General features: G+C 38.6%; 1 long non-coding RNA gene across 1 annotated transcript; it reads left to right on the plus strand.

Moving 5' to 3' along the window:
- Nucleotides 1-19524: 19524 nt before the first annotated feature.
- On the plus strand, nucleotides 19525-20011 carry LOC122025276. Its single transcript, XR_006123649.1, has 3 exons — nucleotides 19525-19721; nucleotides 19787-19899; nucleotides 19998-20011. It is a non-coding gene; the product is annotated as an uncharacterized LOC122025276 (long non-coding RNA).
- Nucleotides 20012-20566: the final 555 nt, after the last annotated feature.

The raw sequence follows: 20566 nt of genomic DNA on the forward strand, positions 1-20566 counted from the left end.
CGAAGGAATGTACATGTAAACTAGATCGAACATAAAATAAAATTTACATCCATCGATCCTATATTCTATAAAAGGAATGTACATGTAACTAGATCAAAAATAAAATCCTAATAAAACTAAATACAGCTCCTGCTGTATTTTATAATACAATCATGCACAAACAATAAAATGCCCTTGACATGTCCAAGGGTCCAATCACACACATAATAACTATAAGCCATAATAGTTAGATCCTGCATCCACAAAGTTAGCACATCCTACTATTATCCTGCCAAAATTATGTATGACATGTGCATAATTAAACTAATACCAAATATACAGAGGCAAAACCCTAGCTCTGATACCAATTGTTGGTTGCTACTCGGAAAACCTAGAGGTTCCACTGTACAAAAATTTGTACAAAGATCTGAACCTTTTCCTAGCTACCATGTGTTCTTTTAAATTAAATTTTGGATCGCCTGCGGAACTTAACACGTTTGATCCAAAACTTAATCTATTTGTTCTTTCAGGTTTTGACTTGGATCTCCTGCGGAACTTAACACGTTCGACCCAAGTCACCTTAAGTTATTAATTCCATTAAATATTAATTTCCATAATTGGTTCTCAGTACTGACGTGGCGAGGCACATGGCCTTCTTGGATATGGGAGCAACCACCACCGACTAGACAAAACCTTTTATGGAAAGCTAATATTTAATTTCCTAAAATAACTTTAGGTTAACCGAAAAGAACAATCAAATCACAAGGAAAAGAAAAACAAAAGAACACTATATCGAAAACAAACTCGAAACTCTAGAATCGTATGCCTCTTGTATTTAGTATTATTTCCAAGAATAACTAGTATGATGCGGAAAGAAATATTACTAGTTATACCTTTTAGAAAAACCTCTTGATCTTCTACCGTATTCCTCTTCTAACCTCGGACGTTGTGTGGGCAACGATCTTCCGAGATGAGAACCACCAAGCACCTTCTTCTTCCTTACAAGTTTCGGCCATCAAAACTTCTCCTAGGATGAAGAGGTTCGGCCACCACCACCATGCTCCAAGGGATGCTAGAAAAGAGGCTTCTTTTCTCTCCTTCTTCTCCTTCTTAGATCCGGCCACCAAAGCTATCTCCACCATGAGAAGGTTTCGGCCACACAAAGGAGAGGAGAGGAAAGAAAGGGCCGGCAACACCCAAGGAGAAAAGAGAGGAAAAATAGAATAGAGTTATTTACCATGAAGTCTCCTCTACCCCCTCTTTTATAATCCTTGGTCTTGATAAATAAGGAAAATTTAATAAAAACTTCCTTAATTCTTTTGCCATTGAAAAAGAAAATTTATTTAATTAAAAATAATTTTCTTCTCATCAATTCATATGGCCGGCCATATTAAAGCTACAAACAAGGAGAGTTTTAATTAATTAAAACTTCCTAATTTGTCTCTAGAAATTTATAAAAAATTTCTCCAATAATTTTCATCCCTTCATGATTGGTTAATAAAAAGGAAATTTTATAAATTAAAATCTTTCTTTTAAACATGTGGATAAAAAGAAAGTTATCTCTAAAAATTAAAATCTCTTTTAATCTACAAATACGGAAAAATATCAAATCTTTTCTTAATCTCTTGTAGAAACTTATAAAAGAGAATATTTAATTTTTAAACTCTCTTTTAAATTATGAACATGGTTAAAAAGGAAAGTTTTTTTAAAATTTAAAATCCACCTTTTAATCAACAAATAAGGAAAGATTTCAAATTTTAAACTCTCTTTTAAACATGTAGATGATTTACAAATAAGGAAAGTTTTTACCAAAAATTAAAACCATCCTTTTAATCTACAAATAAGGAAAGAGATTAATCTCTTCTCTTAATCTTTTTTAGAAATCTATAAAAGGAAATTTTTAATTTTTTAAACTTTCTTTTAAAATCATGATATCCACATAAGAAATAATTTTAATAAAAAACCTTTTTAATATTCTAGTGGCCGTCCACCTAAGCTTGGGACCCAAGCTTTGGCCGGCCACCAACTTGGCTCATCCACTTGGTCTTGGCCGGCCCTAGCTTGGGTTCCAAGCTAGCTTGGCCGACCCCATTGGATGGGTAAGAAGGTGGGTATGTGGTGGGTATAAATATCTATATACAAGAGGCTACGATAGGGACCGAGAGGAGGAATTGGTTTTGGTCTCCCGATGAAATTAAGCATCCCGTGTTCGCCCCGAACACACAACTTAATTTCATCAATAATAATTCATTCCACTAAAGAACTATTATTGAACTACCGCACCAATCCCAAATTATATTTTGGGCTCCTTCTTATTATGAGTGTGTTAGTCTCCCTGTGTTTAAGATAACAAATGTCCACTAATTAAGTAAGTTACTGACAACTCACTTAATTAATATCTAGCTCCAAGAGTAGTACCACTCAACTTCATCATCATGTCAGACTAAGTCCACCTGTAGGGTTTAACATGACAATCCTTATGAGCTCCTCTTGGGGGCATTCTCAACCTAAATTACTAGGACACAGTTTCATTCTATAATCAACAACACACACTATAAGTGATATCATTTCCCAACTTATCGGGCTTATTGATTCATCGCACTAAATCTCACCATTGATAAATTAAAGAAATAAATATCAAATATATGTGCTTGTTATTATATTAGGATTAAGAGCACACACTTCCATAATAACTGAGGTCTTTGTTCCTTCATAAAGTCAGTATAAAAGGAACGACCTCAAATGGTCCTACTCAATACACTCTAAGTGTACTAGTGTAATTATATAGTTAAGATAAACTAATACCTAATTACACTACGACCTTCCAATGGTTTGTTCCTTTCCATCTTGGTCGTGAGCTACTGTTTATAATTTACAAGGAACCAATAACATGATCTTCTGTGTGTGACACCATACACCATGTTTTCTACAATATAAATTAATTGAGCAACTACATTTATCATAAATGTAGACATTTGACCAATGTGATTCTTATTTCTAGATAAATATTTATACCAAAAGCTAAGCTTTTAGTATACACTCTAACAATTCAGACCATTGAAAATAATGGTACTTGGGAATTGATTGAATTACCTCCAAGAAAAGACCCAGTTGGAGTAAAATGGGTGTACAAGACAAAGTATAAGTCAAATGGTGAAATTGACCATTTTAAAGTAAGGTTAGTTGCAAAAGGTAACAAGCAAAAAGCAGGTATTGATTACTTTAAGGTTTTTGCTCCTGTAAGTAGACTTGATACAATTCTCATGCTTATTTCACTTACTGCTCAAAATAATTGGAAACTGTATCAAATGGATGTGAAATCTACTTTTCTGAATTGCTTCTTGGAAGAAGAAATATATATTGAACAACCCTCAAGATACATGAAGAAAGGGAAAGAGAATAAAGTTTACAGGTTAAAGAAAATTTTATATGGTTTAAAACAAGCATTGAGAGCATGGTATAGTTGTATTGATTCTTACTTTCTTGAAAATGATTTTTTAAGATGTCCTTATGAACATGATTTGTATGTTAAACATACTAAATCTGGTGATACACTTATAGTCTGTCTTTAGGTTGATGACTTGATCTTCATCGGAAATAACTTAAAGTTAATCACAGAATTTAGGGAGGCTTTAGTTAGTAAATTTGAAATGATAGATATAGGCTTAATGAGTTATTTCCTAGGGCTTGAAGTTATTTAGATGGATGATAGGATCTTTGTCTCACAAAAGAAATATGCTTGTGGTATTTTGAAAAGGTCTAGAATGGAGTGCTCAAAATCGATTTCTACTCCCGTGATTGAAAAGATAAAGTTGTCCAAAGATGAAACTGGTAAGAGTTTGAATATTATAGCTTATAAAAGATATTTGGTTGCTACGAGGCGAGATATTTATTTTGGAGTTGGGGTACTTAGCGGGTTTATGGAGAAACCAAAAGAGTGTTGGTGCGGGAAGCATCAGACGATCGAACCCAAGTTTTGATAATGGCAAAGGGTTCAAAGTTAAGTCGTCTTGTGATCTAACAAGTTCATGGAGCTTGCAGGAAAGTCCTAAGCGGTACTTAGGCAAAAGTCCTAGCTGTGGTTAGGCAGGCGGAAAACCCTAGGGGGTGGTTGTTAGGACCTTCGGATAGCGGCTAGAGAGGGGGAGTGTAAATAGCCGACCCCAAATTCACGTTTCTTCCTACAATTTGAGTTAGCTTAGCGGAAATAAAAGATAGAAACGAAAATGGAGAAGATCAAACCTCAAACGCGACGATATAACGAGGTTCGGAGATGATACTCCTACTCCTCGGCATGTCCGTAAGGTGGACGAATCCTATCAATCCGTCGGTGGATGAGACCCCGGAAAATCGGCTAATAAAAACTCCTTCTGGGTGGAGAAACCTCTCCACAATCTCTCTTGTAACAGCAAGATCAGCGTACAAGAAATACAGCAAGAAGCCAAGAACAATATGAATGTAAAAACACTAGTTTGCTTGCCTTCTTGTCGACTGTTGATGAAGCAGCAACTTCACGGATGCCAACCCAGCAACAACTGATCAGTTGGAAACCCAGCCGAGGAAAGCTCACACGAAGCTTCAGGGATGAAGAGCTCAGCAAAGCTCAGATCGCAAGGAGGAAGAGTCAAGAAGAAATCCCAACAGTAGAGGCCCTCCACCTTATATCAACCTGCGAAGAAGACAAAGAAGAAATCTAGCCGTTGTGTCTCAACGGTTAGGCCTGGACCGATCAGGCTCCACCCTGATCGGTCCAGGATGGGTCTGATCGGTCATGGGACCGATCAGGCCCTACGCTGATCGGTCCCCAGACCGATCCCAACTCTAACAGAGAGTTGGTTGCGATCCCTGATCGGTCTGTGGACCGATCAACCTTCTTACTGATCGGTCACCAGACCAATCAGATTACTCACAAAAAGTTTCTGTGTGGTTACTGATTGGTCCACAGACCGATCAGATGACCCAGTGTTTCACTGGATCGGTCAGCAGACCGATCCAATTACCCAGCCTTAAACCTAAAGCCTTCCTGATCTAGAGAATGAGCTACCGAGCCCTCTCTGACCTAGTCCGGAGAACGAGCTACCGAGCCCTCTCTGACCTCGTCCGGTCCAGAGAACGAGCTACCGAGCCCTCTCTGACCTAGTCCGGAGAACGAGCTACCGAGCCCTCTCCGACTCCATCCAGTTCAGAGAACGAGCTACCGAGCCCTCTCCGACCTCCCATGACAAGCTTCCATACTTGGACTTTTCCCCGTGCCAAGCTCCCTGCTTGGACTTTTCCCGTGCTAAGATCCCTGCTTGGACTTTTCCGTGCCAAGTCTCCATACTTGGACTTTTCCCTTGCCAAGCTCCCTGCTTGGACTTTTCCGTGCCAAGTCTCCATACTTGGACTTTTCCCATGCCAAGCTCCCTGCTTGGACTTTTCCCGTGCCAAGCTCCCTACTTGGACTTTTCCGTGCCAAGTCTCCATACTTGGACTTTTCCCGTGCCAAGCTCCCTGCTTGGACTTTTCCGTGCCAAGTCTCCATACTTGGACTTTTCCCGAATCAAGACAACTCAAGTCGGGTCAACCAGGTCAACCTTGACCAAAGATTGCACCCACAATCCCCCAAGTTCCTATTCTTGTCAAACATCAAAATATAACTTCTCCATTCTTGTCAAACATCAAAATATACCTCGAGTCAGGTCAACTCGAGTCGGGTCATCCAGGTCAACCTTGACCTAAGGTTGCACCAACAATCTCCCCCTTTTTGATGTTTGACAAAAACCATAATCAAGTTAGGTTAAGCCGATAACATAACTTAGGTTTTCCAATGGTTCTCCAATGTTCTTCCTCGAACATTCTCTTAACATTCTCCCCAAACTTCAATGTTCTTCCTTGAACATTCTCTGGACATTCTCCCCCCTTTTGACACACATCAAAAAGAGTGAATCAAGGTCAAGAGTTTCTTCTTAATGAAAGTCCCATACCTTTCATTGAAACCCTTAATTTCCTCCTTGATACTAAAATCAACAATCAACTTAGTGATAATCCCATATCACTCATCCTCAGAAATCTTGACGAGTAAAAACTCCCCCTAAAGGTCAACTCCCCCTTGACCATTAGGTAAAACTCCCCCTAAAGGTCAACTCCTCTTTGACCATTGCACCAACAATGTTTTGGAGAGTTTCAACCCTTTAGAAATCTACAGCACCAACTTCCATAGCTGAAATTTCAGACAACAGTCGAAAATTAGCATTTTGGCACGCTCTGATCGGTCACCAGACCGATCAGGACTCCACTGGATCGGTCACCAGACCGATCCACACTTCCCTGGATCGGTCCAGTGACCGATCCAGACTTACCTGGACCGATCAGGATCCCCTCTGATCGGTCCACAACTCTCTGATAAGGATTTCTGATTTTTCTCCCGAAATTCAGAAACCCCTAAAAAATTACAGAAAATTCCAAAAATTGTAAAATTTTGAGGATGCATTTCTCATAACATATATTATCATGGAAAAATAGTCTTCTATGAAAATAACTTTCATTTTTAAATCTTGATACAAAGTTCGAAAGACTTTGAAATAGCTCAAGGTTAATCCATCTTTGTATCAACTTGCTCAATGATGAATGCTATCACTAGAAAAGCTTCATCAAGGTTTTTCAAATCAATTTTGAAATGATTTTAAACCATTCAATTTAGGACCACAATCTTAGGACTAAATGTACATGACTTGTACACAAGTTTTCCCTATGATCCTCAATTTCGAATTAGGCTCATCTAGGTACAAGAACTATGCACCTTGATCCTAACTCATCATCCTAATATCTCACACACATCTAAGGTGTATCAAACACATCCAAGTCAATTTTGATGTGAGATATGGGTTTAGGTCATCTTAAGCTAAGTTCTCATGCATTTTATAAACAACAATTAGATTTCCATATCAAATTGTGTTTTTATCCTTAAATCAATTTAATTGATCATAAATGCAAGAGATGATGACATGGCATAAAATAATATCATAAGTGGAAATATGTGCCAATGTCATGATGTCATGGCATAAAGTATGAAACTTAAATAAGACATGACATATAACTAACCTAAGTATTATCATGATATTTCAAATGATAATAAGTTAAATATGATATCATGACATGACATATGACAAACAATGTATGGCAAATAACATATAAAGGTATAGAAAATACCTAATTCTAGCCTTAGTTGCCATTTTTGATAATTTTGATCATTTTACCATAAATTCTATATTCCTAAATGTAATAGACCTAAAATCATATACTAAAGATTTTTAGATCACTAAGTGCCAATTAGATTGACCCTAGAAAACTCCTCAAATGTGGTTGGCACATCCTAATCACCTTAGGAAGAATTTTAAATTTCATTTTCAAGGCTTGATTACACCTTGAAAATTCTAAAATGTCACCTTTTGCCATGAGTAGGTTAACTACCTATCCAATTAAGGTTGGCACACCCTAAACCATCTAGCGTGAAGGAATCACGCTCCTAGGAACCCAATACCTATTTGAGCTCATTGGGTTCACTAAATATTCACTAGGGATGACTTCCCTAGCAACCCTCCTAATGACCCTCCTAGGCTTTAAAGCCTTGGTCATTTGGGACTCATCAAGATCAACTCTAGGGGTGACTCCCCTTGTGACCTTGGTGATGGTCTTCTTAGCCCTAGGTCTTGTTCCATAATCGAATGGAACATTATGATAAGTGGGCTTGACCACTTGAGACTTAGGTTTGTGACCCAAACCTCTCATGTCCTTGGGCTTTGATTTTTGACCCTTAGACCCTAGAGTTGAATTCTCCAAATTCTTAAGAGCCTTTTCTAAAGTGTCAAGTCTTGACCTCAAGATTTGTTTTTCCTTCTTTAATACCTCAAGCTTTAATTTTCCATTTTTCTTTGAGGTATTCCTAGGCATATGTCTAGTTGTTTTGGGATTCCTATCTAGGTTTTCCTTAACCTTAGATGAGTTAACTCTAGGGTTGACATTTCTAGCATCGTCCTTATCTAGGCTAACATGTTTGACACCTAAACACATGTATCGGTTTCTATGGTTCTCATGCTTATCATTATTGACAATTGCAATAAAACTACTAGCATGTGTCTTATTAGAATTGCAAGAATGTGTCTTAAAGGATACCTTAGGGTTTGCCTTAGCTCCCCCCATAGATGTGTTTGGTCTCTTGTCCTTGTGAGGTTGCCTCCCCCTTGGACATTGACTCCTATAATGTCCCCTTTGCTTGCATTGGAAGCACACCACGAGCTCCTTGCCTTTGCGTATCGGGACGCCGACTTTCTTGACTTTTGGTGCCGGTGGAGTCTTCCTAATCCTCTTTGGACATTTACTTTTGTAATGCCCATATTCCCTACACTTAAAGCACATTATATGTAATTTACTTGAAATTAAGTTGCTTGAGTTACCTAGGGTTGAGGATGGATATAAGCTCTCTCCTTCATCCCTTCCGGAGGTAGAGGCTTCTTCTTCTTGCTCCAGTCTTGAAGAAGAACTCTCCTCCTCTTCTTCCTTAGATGTTGAGTAGCCCTCAACTTCTAATTCCATACCTCCATGATGTGAGCTGCTTGGCTCACTTGATTCCTCTTCATGACTTGAATTGGAGCTCTCCTCATGGAACTTAGCCAAGTTATTCCACAACTCCTTGGCATTGTTGTATCTACCTATCTTACACAAGATATCATTAGGTAATGAAAATTCAAAGATTTTCGTTACCTCGTCGTTGATTATGGATTGGTGGATTTGTTCCTTCGTCCACTTCTTCTTTTCGAGAGGTTCTCCTTCTTTATCCACCGGAGGAATAAAACATACTTGTACACAATTCCAATTTACTAGGTTAGTCATAAGAAAATAATTCATTCTTACCTTCCAAAACGCGAAGTCATCGCGATCGTAGAGGGGTGGAATCGTGACGTCTTCTCCAAGTTGATCCATTTTCTAGCTCGTGCTCCCCCGGGTGTTAATCCGACGAAGAGCGACCTCGCTCTGATACCACTTGTTAGGACCTTCGGATAGCGGCTAGAGAGGGGGGTGTGAATAGCCGACCCCAAATTCACGTTTCTTCCTACAATTTGAGTTAGCGCAGCGGAAATAAAAGATAGAAACGAAAATGGAGAAGATCAAACCTCAAACGCGACGATATAACGAGGTTCGGAGATGATACTCCTACTCCTCGGCGTGTCCGTAAGGTGGACGAATCCTATCAATCCGTCGGTGGATGAGACCCCGGAAAATCGGCTAATAAAAACTCCTTCTGGGTGGAGAAACCTCGCCATAATCTCTCTTGCAACAGCAAGATCAGCGTACAAGAAATACAGCAAGAAGTCAAGAACAATATGAATGTAAAAATCATAGTTTGTTTGCCTTCTTGTCGACTGTTGATGAACCAGTAACTTCACGGATGCCAACCCAGCAACAACTGATTAGTTGGAAACCCAGCCGAGGAAAGCTCACACGAAGCTTCAGGGATGAAGATCTCAGCAAAGCTCAGATCGCAAGGAGGAAGAGTCAAGAAGAAGTCCCAACAGTAGAGGCCCTCCACCTTATATCAACCTGCGAAGAAGACAAAGAAGAAATCTAGCCGCTGTGTCTCAACGGTTAGGCCTGGACCGATCAGGCTCCACCCTGATCGGTCCAGGATGGGTCTGATCGGTCATGGGACCGATCAGGCCCTATGCTAATCGGTCCCCAGACCGATCCCAACTCTCACAGAGAGTTGGTTGCGATCCCTGATCGGTCTGTGGACCGATCAACCTTCTTACTGATCGGTCACCAGACCAATCAGATTACTCACAGAAAGTTTCTGTGTGGTTACTGATCGGTCCACAGACCGATCAGATGACCCAGTGTTTCACTGGATCGGTCAGCAGACCGATCCAATTACCCAGCCTTAAACCTAAAGCCTTCCTGATCTAGAGAACGAGCTACCGAGCCCTCTCTGACCTAGTCCGGAGAACGAGCTACCGAGCCCTCTCCGACTTCCACGTCCGGTCCAGAGAACGAGCTACCGAGCCCTCTCTGACCTCGTCCGGTCAAGAGAACAAGCTACCGAGCCCTCTCTGACCTAGTCCGGAGAACGAGCTACCGAGCCCTCTCTGACCTAGTCCGGAGAACGAGCTACCAAGCCCTCTCCGACTCCATCCAATTCAGAGAACGAGCTACCGAGCCCTCTCCGACCTCCCATGCCAAGCTTCCATACTTGTAATTTTCCCCGTGCCAAGCTCCCTGCTTGGACTTTTCCCGTGCCAAGCTCCCTGCTTGGACTTTTCCGTGCCAAGTCTCCATACTTGGACTTTTCCCGTGCTAAGCTCCCTGCTTGGACTTTTCCCGTGCCAAGCTCCCTACTTGGACTTTTCCGTGCCAAGTCTCCATACTTGGACTTTTCCCGTGCCAAGCTCCCTGCTTGGACTTTTCCGTGCCAAGTCTCCATACTTGGACTTTTCCCGAATCAGGTCAACTCAAGTCGGGTCAACCAGGTCAACCTTGACCAAAGGTTGCACCCACAATCCCCCAAGTTCCTATTCTTGTCAAACATCAAAATATAACTTCTCCATTCTTGTCAAACATCAAAATATACCTCGAGTCAGGTCAACTCGAGTCGGGTCATCCAGGTCAACCTTGACCTAAGGTTGCACCAACAGTGGTAACCCTAGGTCATAGGGGGTGGTAACCCTATGCGGAAAGTCTTGGCAGGTCGAGAGCTTTAGGCAAAAGTCCTAGGGGGTGGTAACCCTAGGTGGAAAGTCCTGGTGTGGACGGGCCGGGAAGCGGAAGTCCAGCAGAAAGTCCGGAAGCTTCGAACGCTGAGCAAAAGTCCATTCGATCTGGAGGATCACACTAGCAACAGGTAAATCTCCTGAGAGGAGTAGGTGAGGACGCGTTCCCCGTAGAGGAAACAGTAGGCGTCGGGTCGACCTAGGGTTTCCGGTTGGAAATCTGAAGTCAGACCCGGATAGTCCGATGACTGTCAATTATATCATTTATCATATTACTGTGCTAACTTTGTTTTACAGGGTTTGTGTTTGGGACTAACACATTTTACAGGAACAAAGAAGCACATTTGACCTCGGATGAATAGTGTCTGAGGTGCCTCCTGTTGGAGTGTATACTAAAAGCCTAGCTTTTGGTATAAACATTTATCTAGAAATAAGAATCACATTGGTCAAATGTCTACATTTATGATAAATGTAGTTGTTCAATTAATTTATATTGTAGATGACATGGTGTGTGGTGTCACACACAGAAGATCATGTTATCAGTACCTTATAAATTATAAACAGTAGCTCACGACCATGATGGAAAGGAACAAACCATTGGAAGGTCGTAGTGTAATTAGGTATTAGTTTATCTTGATTATATAATTACACTAGTACACTTAGAGTGTATTGAGTAGGACCATTTGAGGTCGTTTCTTTTATACTGACTTTATAAAGAAACAAAGACCTCGGTTATTATGGAAGTGTGTGCTCTTAATCCTAATATAATAACAAGCACATATATTTGATATTTATTTCTTTAATTTATCAATGGGTGAGATTTAGTTCGATAAATCAATAAGCCCGATAAGTTGAGAAATGATATCACTTATAGTGTGTGTTGTTGATTATAGAAGGAAACTGTGTCCTAGTAATCTAGGTTGAGAATGTCCCCAAGAGGAACTCATAAGGATTGTCATGTTAAACCCTGCAGGTGGACTTAGTCCGACATGACGATGAAGTTGAGTGGTACTACTTTTGGAGCTAGATATTAATTAAGTGAGTTGTCAGTAACTTACTTAATTAGTGGACATTTGTTATCTTAAACACAGGGAGACTAACACACTCATCATAAGAAGGAGCCCAAAATGTAATTTGGGATTGGTGCGGTAGTTCAATAATAGTTCTCTAGTGGAATGAATTATTATTGATAAAATTAAGTTGTGTGTTCGGGGCGAACACGGGATGCTTAATTTTATCGGGAGACCAAAACCAATTCCTCCTCTCGGTCCCTATCGTAGCCTCTATATATATAAAGCTTTATATCCATCTAAATCCATCTTCTAGTCCGTGCTGTTGGCGTTGCTATCCAAGGGTGTTTTCATGTTGTTCTGATCAACGTGAATAACAAGTTCATTCTTGGATTGCTATGAGATGCCGTTTGTTTAAAACAAGAACAGCAACTCCAAGTTGCCTCACGTTTTTAGTTTGCTTGCAATCAACGTGAGAAGTGCTTGACAACTAAGTCAACATGAGAAGTTTTAAACCAACTCATGTTTTTTTTTGCTTGCTTGCAAATTATATCAACGTGAGAAACTTTGCTGATGTGTCACATGGAATTAAGAGGAGAATAAGTTTTAATCTTTCTTGTTGTGGAGATATTTTTTAAGGAAGATTTTAATTAAAATTATCCTTGTTTATAAATCATCCACATGTTTAAAGAGAGATTTTAATTTATAAGTTTCTTTTTTTACAAATCACCATGAAGGGATAAATTGTTAGAGAAATTTTATTTTTTAAAATTTCCGAAAACAAATTAGGAAGTTTTAATTTGTTGATTAAAACTTATCTAATTTGTTTATCTTGATGTGGCCGGCCAATATAGATTAAATTGGGAAATTTTATTTTATTTTTTCTCAATTAAATCATGTCAAGGGAATTGAGGAAATTTTATTGTAATTAAATTTCCTAATTTACCTAGGCCAAGGAATATAAAAGAAGGGGTGAGGGTGCCTTCACAAGATACAACCTCTATTATTTCTCTCCCTCTTTTCCTTGGTGTTGTGGCCGGCCAACCTCTCTTCCTCTCTTCCTCTTGGTGGTGGCCGAACCTTCTCTATTTGCTTGGAGCTCTTGTGGTGGCCGGATACTACTTGGAGAAGAAGAAGAAGAAGGAGAGAAAGCTTGTATCCCTTGGAGCTTGGTTGGTGGAAAAAGATCTTCATCTTTTGGAAGCTTTGTGCTTGGCCGAAACTTGAAGAAAGGAGAAGAAGGTGCTTTGGTGGATTCTCATCTCGGAAGATCGTTGCCCACACAACGTCCGAGGTTAGAAGAGGAATACGGTAGAAGATCAAGAGGTCTTTCTAAAAGGTATAACTAGTATTTTTTCTTTCCGCATCATACTAGTTATTTTTGGAAATAATACCAAATACAAGAGGCTTACGATTCTAGTATTTCGAATATGTTTTTCGAAGTTGTGTTCTTTTGTTTTATTTTTCCTTGTGATTTGATTGTTCTTTTCGGTTAACCTAAAGTTATTTTAGGAAATTAAATATTAGATTTCTATAAAAGGTTTTGTCTAGTCGGTGGTGGTTGCTCCCATATCCAAGAAGGCCATGTGCCTCGCCACGTCAGTACTGGGAACCAATTATGGAAATTAATATTTAATGGAATTAATAACTTAAGGTGATTTGGGTCGAACGTGTTAAGTTCCGCAGGAGATCCAAGTCAAAACCTAAAAGAACAAATAGATTAAGTTTTGGATCAAACGTGTTAAGTTCCGCAGGCGATCCAAAATTTAATTTAAAAGAACACATGGTAGCTAGGAAAAGGTTCAGACCTTTGTACAAAATTTTTGTACAGTGGAACCTCTAGGCTTTCCGAGTAGCAACCAACACCTCCATGGGGCTTGGAGGCGCCTCGGGTGCGAGCCAGAAAAAGCCAGCGCAGCAGAGCTGAGGTGCCTTGGACCAGGCTGAAGGCGCCTTGGACCAGGCGTTGGAGGCGCCTTGGATCAGCCTTGAGGCGCCTTCAGTGGGATAAGGCGCGACCATATCAGAGCTGATCCACGCGTGCGACTCGGCGGCCTGGAGGCGCCTCGGACAGCCTTGGAGGCGCCTCGGACAGCCTTGGAGGCGCCTCCAGCACAATATAAAAGAGGGGTCGAGGCAGTAGCTCAAAACAACAACTACCAATCATTATGCTAAAAGCTGCTAACGAGACAATCCCGAAGTGTTGTTTAAAGTTTCCGACGACCCGGAGCTCCACTATTTTAGATTCTGTCGCTCGGTATCATTTTCATTATTGCACTCATTGTAACTCATATTCTGTACTATTGTTTCGAGCTTATAGTTATTGCCCACCGGAATCGATCAACGATCACGGACCTTGGAGTAGGACTCGCCACAGGCTCCGAACCAAGTAACTTCTCGTGTCCTTGTGTGTTGCTCTGTTTTCGTTACTTAATTCCGCTGCGTATTTTCGACTCTGTTTTAAATCGAACGAAATAGCCACGAGCGTTATTCACCCCCCCTTCTAGCGCTTTCGATCTAACAAAGAGTCACATTGGGCTACAGCAAAGCGAATTCTCAGATATGTCAAAGGTACAATTAATAATGGAATCTTGTATTTTACTAATAAAACTGTGAAACTTGTTGGATTTACATATAGTGATTGGGCCAGAGATGTGGAGACTAGAAAGAGTACATTAGGATATGCTTTTCATCTAGGTTCAGCTATATTTTCTTGGTCCTTTAAAAAACAGCAAGTGGTAGCACTTTTAACAACAAAAACAGAACTATAGCAGCAACAAATTGTGCTACGAGAGCAATTTGGCTAAGAAAAATTTTAGATTTTCTTCAACACAAACAAGATGGCCCTACGATAATTTTTTGTGATAACAAGTCAACAATTGCATTATCTAAGAATTCAATCTTTCATGGTCGCAACAAACATATAGATATCAAGTATCATAAAAATAAGAGAATGGGTTGAAGAAAAACAAATCAACATTGAATATTGCCCTAATGAATGTCAAGTTGCAGACATCTTTACAAAATCAATGAAGACAGAGACTTTTCTCAAGTTGAAGAAGGCAATTAGGATGGCTAACATTTGTGACTTAGTTTAAGGGAGATTATGTTGTATTATTTAAATCAAGTCAAAATTAAGATAGAATATGTCCGTATTTAATGGATATGCTTTGAATCAAATCAAAATCTAGATGCATAATTTAAGGATCCATGGCATGATTTTAGGATCAGATTAGTTTCTCAGATTAGTTTCTCTTACTGCTATATATAGGCATGTATAACCTATGCTTGTAATCAAATTTTAGATTTATCAGCAATATGAAATAAATTGATTCTCAATTTTTTTTCTCTTCCTCATTTAAGTTGCTACTATCAGAATGTTCTCTTTTGCCTCTTCTTCATCTAAATGCTATCAAGTACTTACCACTGAATATGCCCTCGAGGACTATTTTATCTTGTTGGTTGCCCCATGTATTAGATAATCCATTGTACCTTTGTATATATAATTTGTTGTATACAGAAAACCCTTAACTGAAGAATACACAAAGTTACTTTATTTCCAATAATTTGTTTCGTCTATTTTCATTCAACTATATGGAAAAGGGAAGAAACATATTTTGATAAAATATGATAAATAAATAATTATGAGCCTACTTTTTAGCAAACTTAAAATAGGATAGCAGTAAGATTTAGCATGCCGTTGATTATAAAATTTTCTCTTTTGGGTTAATTTGATAATGATTTTTCAAGTTTGGACATTATTTATCACTCCTTGATTTTTTTTTTATTATTATTAAGATTACGATAGATAGAGAAAAATAAATTTAATTGATATTTATAGAATGTTGTGTGGCATATATACGATGTTTGATTTATAAATTATTTTGCATTTCATAAACTTAAATTTTTTAATATTTTTATAGTGAAACACATGTTAGGATCCATGATAACACCGAATAGAGATCTCTTGATCCCTAGTCCTTGATCTCTTCTAAAATGATATACTTCGGTTGTCGTTAAATTTATAAATTGGTACTATTTTAAATTTAGGTAGGTTTAGTGTAACATTCTTTGATGAAATATAAGGGGACGTTTGGTTAAATGATGAGAATGATTATGAGTATGAGTTTGATAGTAGGGTGGAATGGGAATAAGAATGGAAATGAAACCCATCAAGTTATATGAGTTTGGTTGATTCCCATAAATCTGGTAATCATTCTCAAACCCACAATCCAAATACTATCTTTTACTATCATTCCATTCCCTCATTCTCAAACCCATGAACCAAACACCCCCTAAGTATTTTATAAACGTTAGAGGCTGTTTTTAGCTTTTTTATTGAAATTTGCAAGTTTTATTTGAATTTGTGTTTTTTTCACAAATTGATATTGTTTTAAGTTTAAGTATGTTCAGTGTGGCGTTGTTTATCGGAATTTAAGCTATGAGCGTAAATTTAACTGCATCCAAAGTGTGTCGTTTTGGAAGGGACCGGGAGGAGACTAGGGATTTAACGAATCTCTTGGTCCCTAATCCATAGTCCCTTCTTGGTCGCTTCTAAAATGACATACTTCAAATGCTATTAAATTTACGCTCACAACCTAAATTCCGGTAAAAAAAAAAAATGTCACATTGAACATACTTAAGCTTAAAACAACACCAATTTATGGAAAAAAACACACAAATTCAATCAAAATTTACAAATTTCAATAAAAAAATAAAAACAACCCCCAACATTTGTAAAATGTCGATATTTTAACAAAGAATATTATATTGAATATACCTAAACTTAAAACAACACCAATTTATAAATTTAACGACATCCGAAGTATATCATTTTAGAAGGAACTAAGAAATAATGGGATTAAGGACCGGAGATACGAACAGCCCTAAATTAGGAATGCATGGGATGTGAGAGCATAAATGGTGGTCCATATAAATCTATATAATATAATGTATTTAATCGTGGGCGAGCAATCTACTCAATTTTAAATATTACATCTAACTTTGATCTTTATTAAAAAGGTATATTTATTTATCAATTTACTCTTTCCCCAATTCAACTGAATCATTTCTCCTCTCCCTTCGTTTCCTCTATAGGCTAAAAGAAACTCATGGTAAATTTTTTTTTTAAGGGTATGATGGTTGTGACTTCTCAATATATATGAGCATTTGCAATTGTATTCAGATCTTACTTCAAGATACCTGGTTTAAGGGATAGGCCATTAACATCTATGTCTATAGGGGTGTCAAAAATGGACTCGACCCGAAAACCCGACCCGAGTCGACACGAAAAATATTGGGTTAGGGTTGAGGTTTTTGGATTAGGGTCAGATTGGGTTGAACCCGAAATCTGACCCGATTTTTTTTTTCCAGGTTGGGTTGGGTTCAGGTCAACCCGGGTTGACCTGAATTAAGAATCAGGTCACCCATAAACCCGAACCCACCCAAACTCACCCGAACCAACCCGAACCCACTAAACCAAACCAATTTTTTTGTATTTACTTATTTACTATTTAATTAATGTTTTAACTTTTAAACTTTTAATCAATAGGGCTTTTCTGCAATACTGCTTTAGTGCTTTACGAATTACGAGCTAGGGGTTAGGGCTACGGTTCGCAGTCGGCAGTTCCGACTTCCGCCACCGCCAGTTCGCAGAAAATCGCAGAGAGCCAGAGACCGAGAGATGTAGCTTCGGTTCGGGACTTCGGCCTTCCGCCTTCGGGAGAATCGGGACTCGGGAGTTTAGGCTCTAGGAGGCAGGCGACAGCTCATAGCAGCGACACAGACATCGCGAGTCCACGACAAGCCGACAATCGACAGGGACCAGCCTCACAGGGGTTGGGTTGTCGAAGGAAGGGGTTCACGATTCTCTTCTATTTCTCCAACATCGTCATCGACAACATGAATTCTCAACCTATTGATCTCGATCAAGAGGAGAATAGTGAGGAGGAGGAACTGGAGGGTGCACCAGCTGTATCTACGACTACGAGGGATTTAAATGTAGATGAAGAAACGTCTTTGCAAGGCAAGGCCTCCGGAAGTGGCAAACGGAAGAGAGTCTTGAAATCAAAGTGGTGGCAATATTTTGAGATGCTTCCTAAAATAGAGGGAGAAGATTTGCGTTGCAAATGTAAAGCTTGTGGGATTACATACAAAGCAGAAAGTAGCATGGGTACAGGTAATCTCCGACGTCATATCCTTAATCAATGTCCTAAACAGAAAACTAGTGATATTGCTCAAGCTTTGTTAGAACAAGGTGATAAAAGTCTTGCTATTAGGTCACAACGGTTTAACCAAGAAAGATTTAGAGAGTTGCTAATCTTAGCAATTGTGAAGCATGATTTACCTTTTCAGTTTGTGGAATATGAGGCAATTAGATCTATTTTTACGTATTTGGAACCTCAAGTAAATTATTTCACTAGAAACACCGCAAGGACTGATATTCTCAAGATGCATAAAAATGAATGCAATAGAATAGCTCAAGAAATGCATTCATGCCCTGGAAAAATTTGTTTCACTTCTGATTTGTGGACTTCTATTGCCACTGATGGTTATATATGCTTGACAGCACATTTCATTGATTCCAATTGGGTTTTACAAAAAAGGATAATTAACTTCTCTTACATGCCTCCACCTCACTCTGGTATTGCATTGTGTGATAAAATTAATAGTTTATTCAATGTTTGGGGAATTCAGAGAAAGGTTTTCACAATTACATTAGACAATGCGGCTGCAAATGATGTGTTTGTTGGACTTTTAAGGGATCAACTTGGTTTAAATTGTTCATTAGTGAGTGGTGGCGAGTTTTTGCATGTTCGTTGTTGTGCACACATTCTCAATTTAATTGTGCAAGAAGGTTTGAAAAGAATTGATAGTTCTGTTGATAAAATTCGTGAATGTGTAAAGTATGTGAAAGGCAGTCAAGTGAGAAAGCAAAAGTTTATAGAATCGGTTACCCAAACTTCACTTGATTCTAAGAAATCACTAAGGCAAGATGTTCCTACTAGATGGAATTCTACGTATTTGATGCTTTCTAGTGCCATGTATTATCGGCGTGCTTTTAATCATTTGAGATTGGCTGATACTAATTTCACACATTGTCCATCGGTTGATGAGTGGGGACAAGTTGAAAAAATATTCAAATTCCTTGAGGTTTTCTATGAGACAACAACTTTGTTTTCTGGAGTGAAATATCCTACTGCCAACCTTTACTTTCCTCGCATCTTTACGGTTCAGTTGACAATAAGTCAAGCCTTGCAAAGCTCTGATGATTTCATGAGATCAATGGCCAATCGGATGTTTCATAAATTTGATAAGTACTGGAAAGATTATAACATTTTGTTTGCCATTGCCGTGATAGTTGATCCGAGGTTCAAGATGCAATTTGTTGAGTTTTGTTACAACAAGTTATATGGACATGGCAGTAATGAATTAAGTCTTGTAAGATCCAAATTGGTTTCTTTGTTTGAGGAATATATGCATATGGGTATTGCTTCCAAGGTAAGTACTAGCAGTGCATCTTCGAGCACTCATAGTGCCATTGATGATAATGCTTCTCTTGCTCTAAATTTAGGCAGCGGATGCATGGATGTTTTGAAGGTACTGTTGATAATTTTTTTTTGCATTTCCTCACTATTTTTTACTACTTGTTACTAATATATTTCATTTATGATATAGGAATTTGACACTTTTCAAAGTTTAGAATTCATTGGCAGAGCTCAAAAGAGTCAATTAGAGCTGTATTTGGAAGAACCAACAATTGATAGAATAACAAAATTGGATGTTCTTGTGTTTTGGAAAGCTCACCAATTTAGGTATCCTGACCTTGCACAAATGGCTAGAGATATCTTGAGTGTTCCAATTTCTACAGTTGCTTCTGAATCGGCTTTTAGCACCGGTGGTAGGATACTTGACCAATATCGCAGTGCAATGAAGCCTGATGTTGTTGAGGCATTAGTTTGTTGTAGAGATTGGTTAGCTGGAGGGAAAGGTAACTAGTTTATTTTTTTATTTTCATTTTAAAGTTATTTGTTTTACTAATATTTGTTTTTGTAGAAACTACTGAGGTGGGGTTGAATGATTTGACTGAAAATATTATGAATTTATTCACAAATGAGGATACTGGATCAAAACCTACTACAACACATGATTGATGATTCTAATGAAAAGTAAATTGATTAAACCATTTAAGTTTATTAAGTATAGGTTTTTAAAAATCTTTTAGATTTTAATTTGTTTATTTCATACCTTGTTGGCTTGTTTCAAGGTTTGACTCAGTACAAAGGAGGAGTAAAACAATGGAGAAGTGGAGCTTGAAACTGAAAGTTATTTTGTGAAGCTTGAAAACTTTTTTATTTTGTGTTGATATCATAAATTTTCTTGTATAAACTCTGGACTCTGGAGGATCTTTTACTTGTATAGACAATATAGTTGTATTAACCTTTAATCCTTTTGGATTGCCTTAAAAGTTAATTTTTGGGTTTCATGTGGAACCCCCTTTCATGGGTGATGGAAATGGCTGCCATCATGGCTATTGCCTTGGCCAACGGCAGTGGAAAACCCCCAGACTGGCAAGACTTTGTCGGTATTGTAGTGCTGTTCGTGATAAACTCCACCATCAGTTTCATTGAAGAAACCAATGCTGGCATTGCTGCTGCAGCTCTTATGGCTGGCCTGGCTCCAAAAATGAAGGTACAAGCTTATAAGATCCCTTGGGAGCTTTCTTTCTTTCCTGTAAATTCTGTTTACCAAAATTGTTGTTGAATGTTGATTACTTGATTTGATGCTTTCAGGTGAGTGGTAAGATTGTACTTGTTTTGCCCTTTTTTGAAGGAG

This window comes from Zingiber officinale, chromosome 9B, assembly GCF_018446385.1.
Source record: "Zingiber officinale cultivar Zhangliang chromosome 9B, Zo_v1.1, whole genome shotgun sequence".
Classification (NCBI taxonomy): Eukaryota; Viridiplantae; Streptophyta; class Magnoliopsida; order Zingiberales; family Zingiberaceae; genus Zingiber; species Zingiber officinale.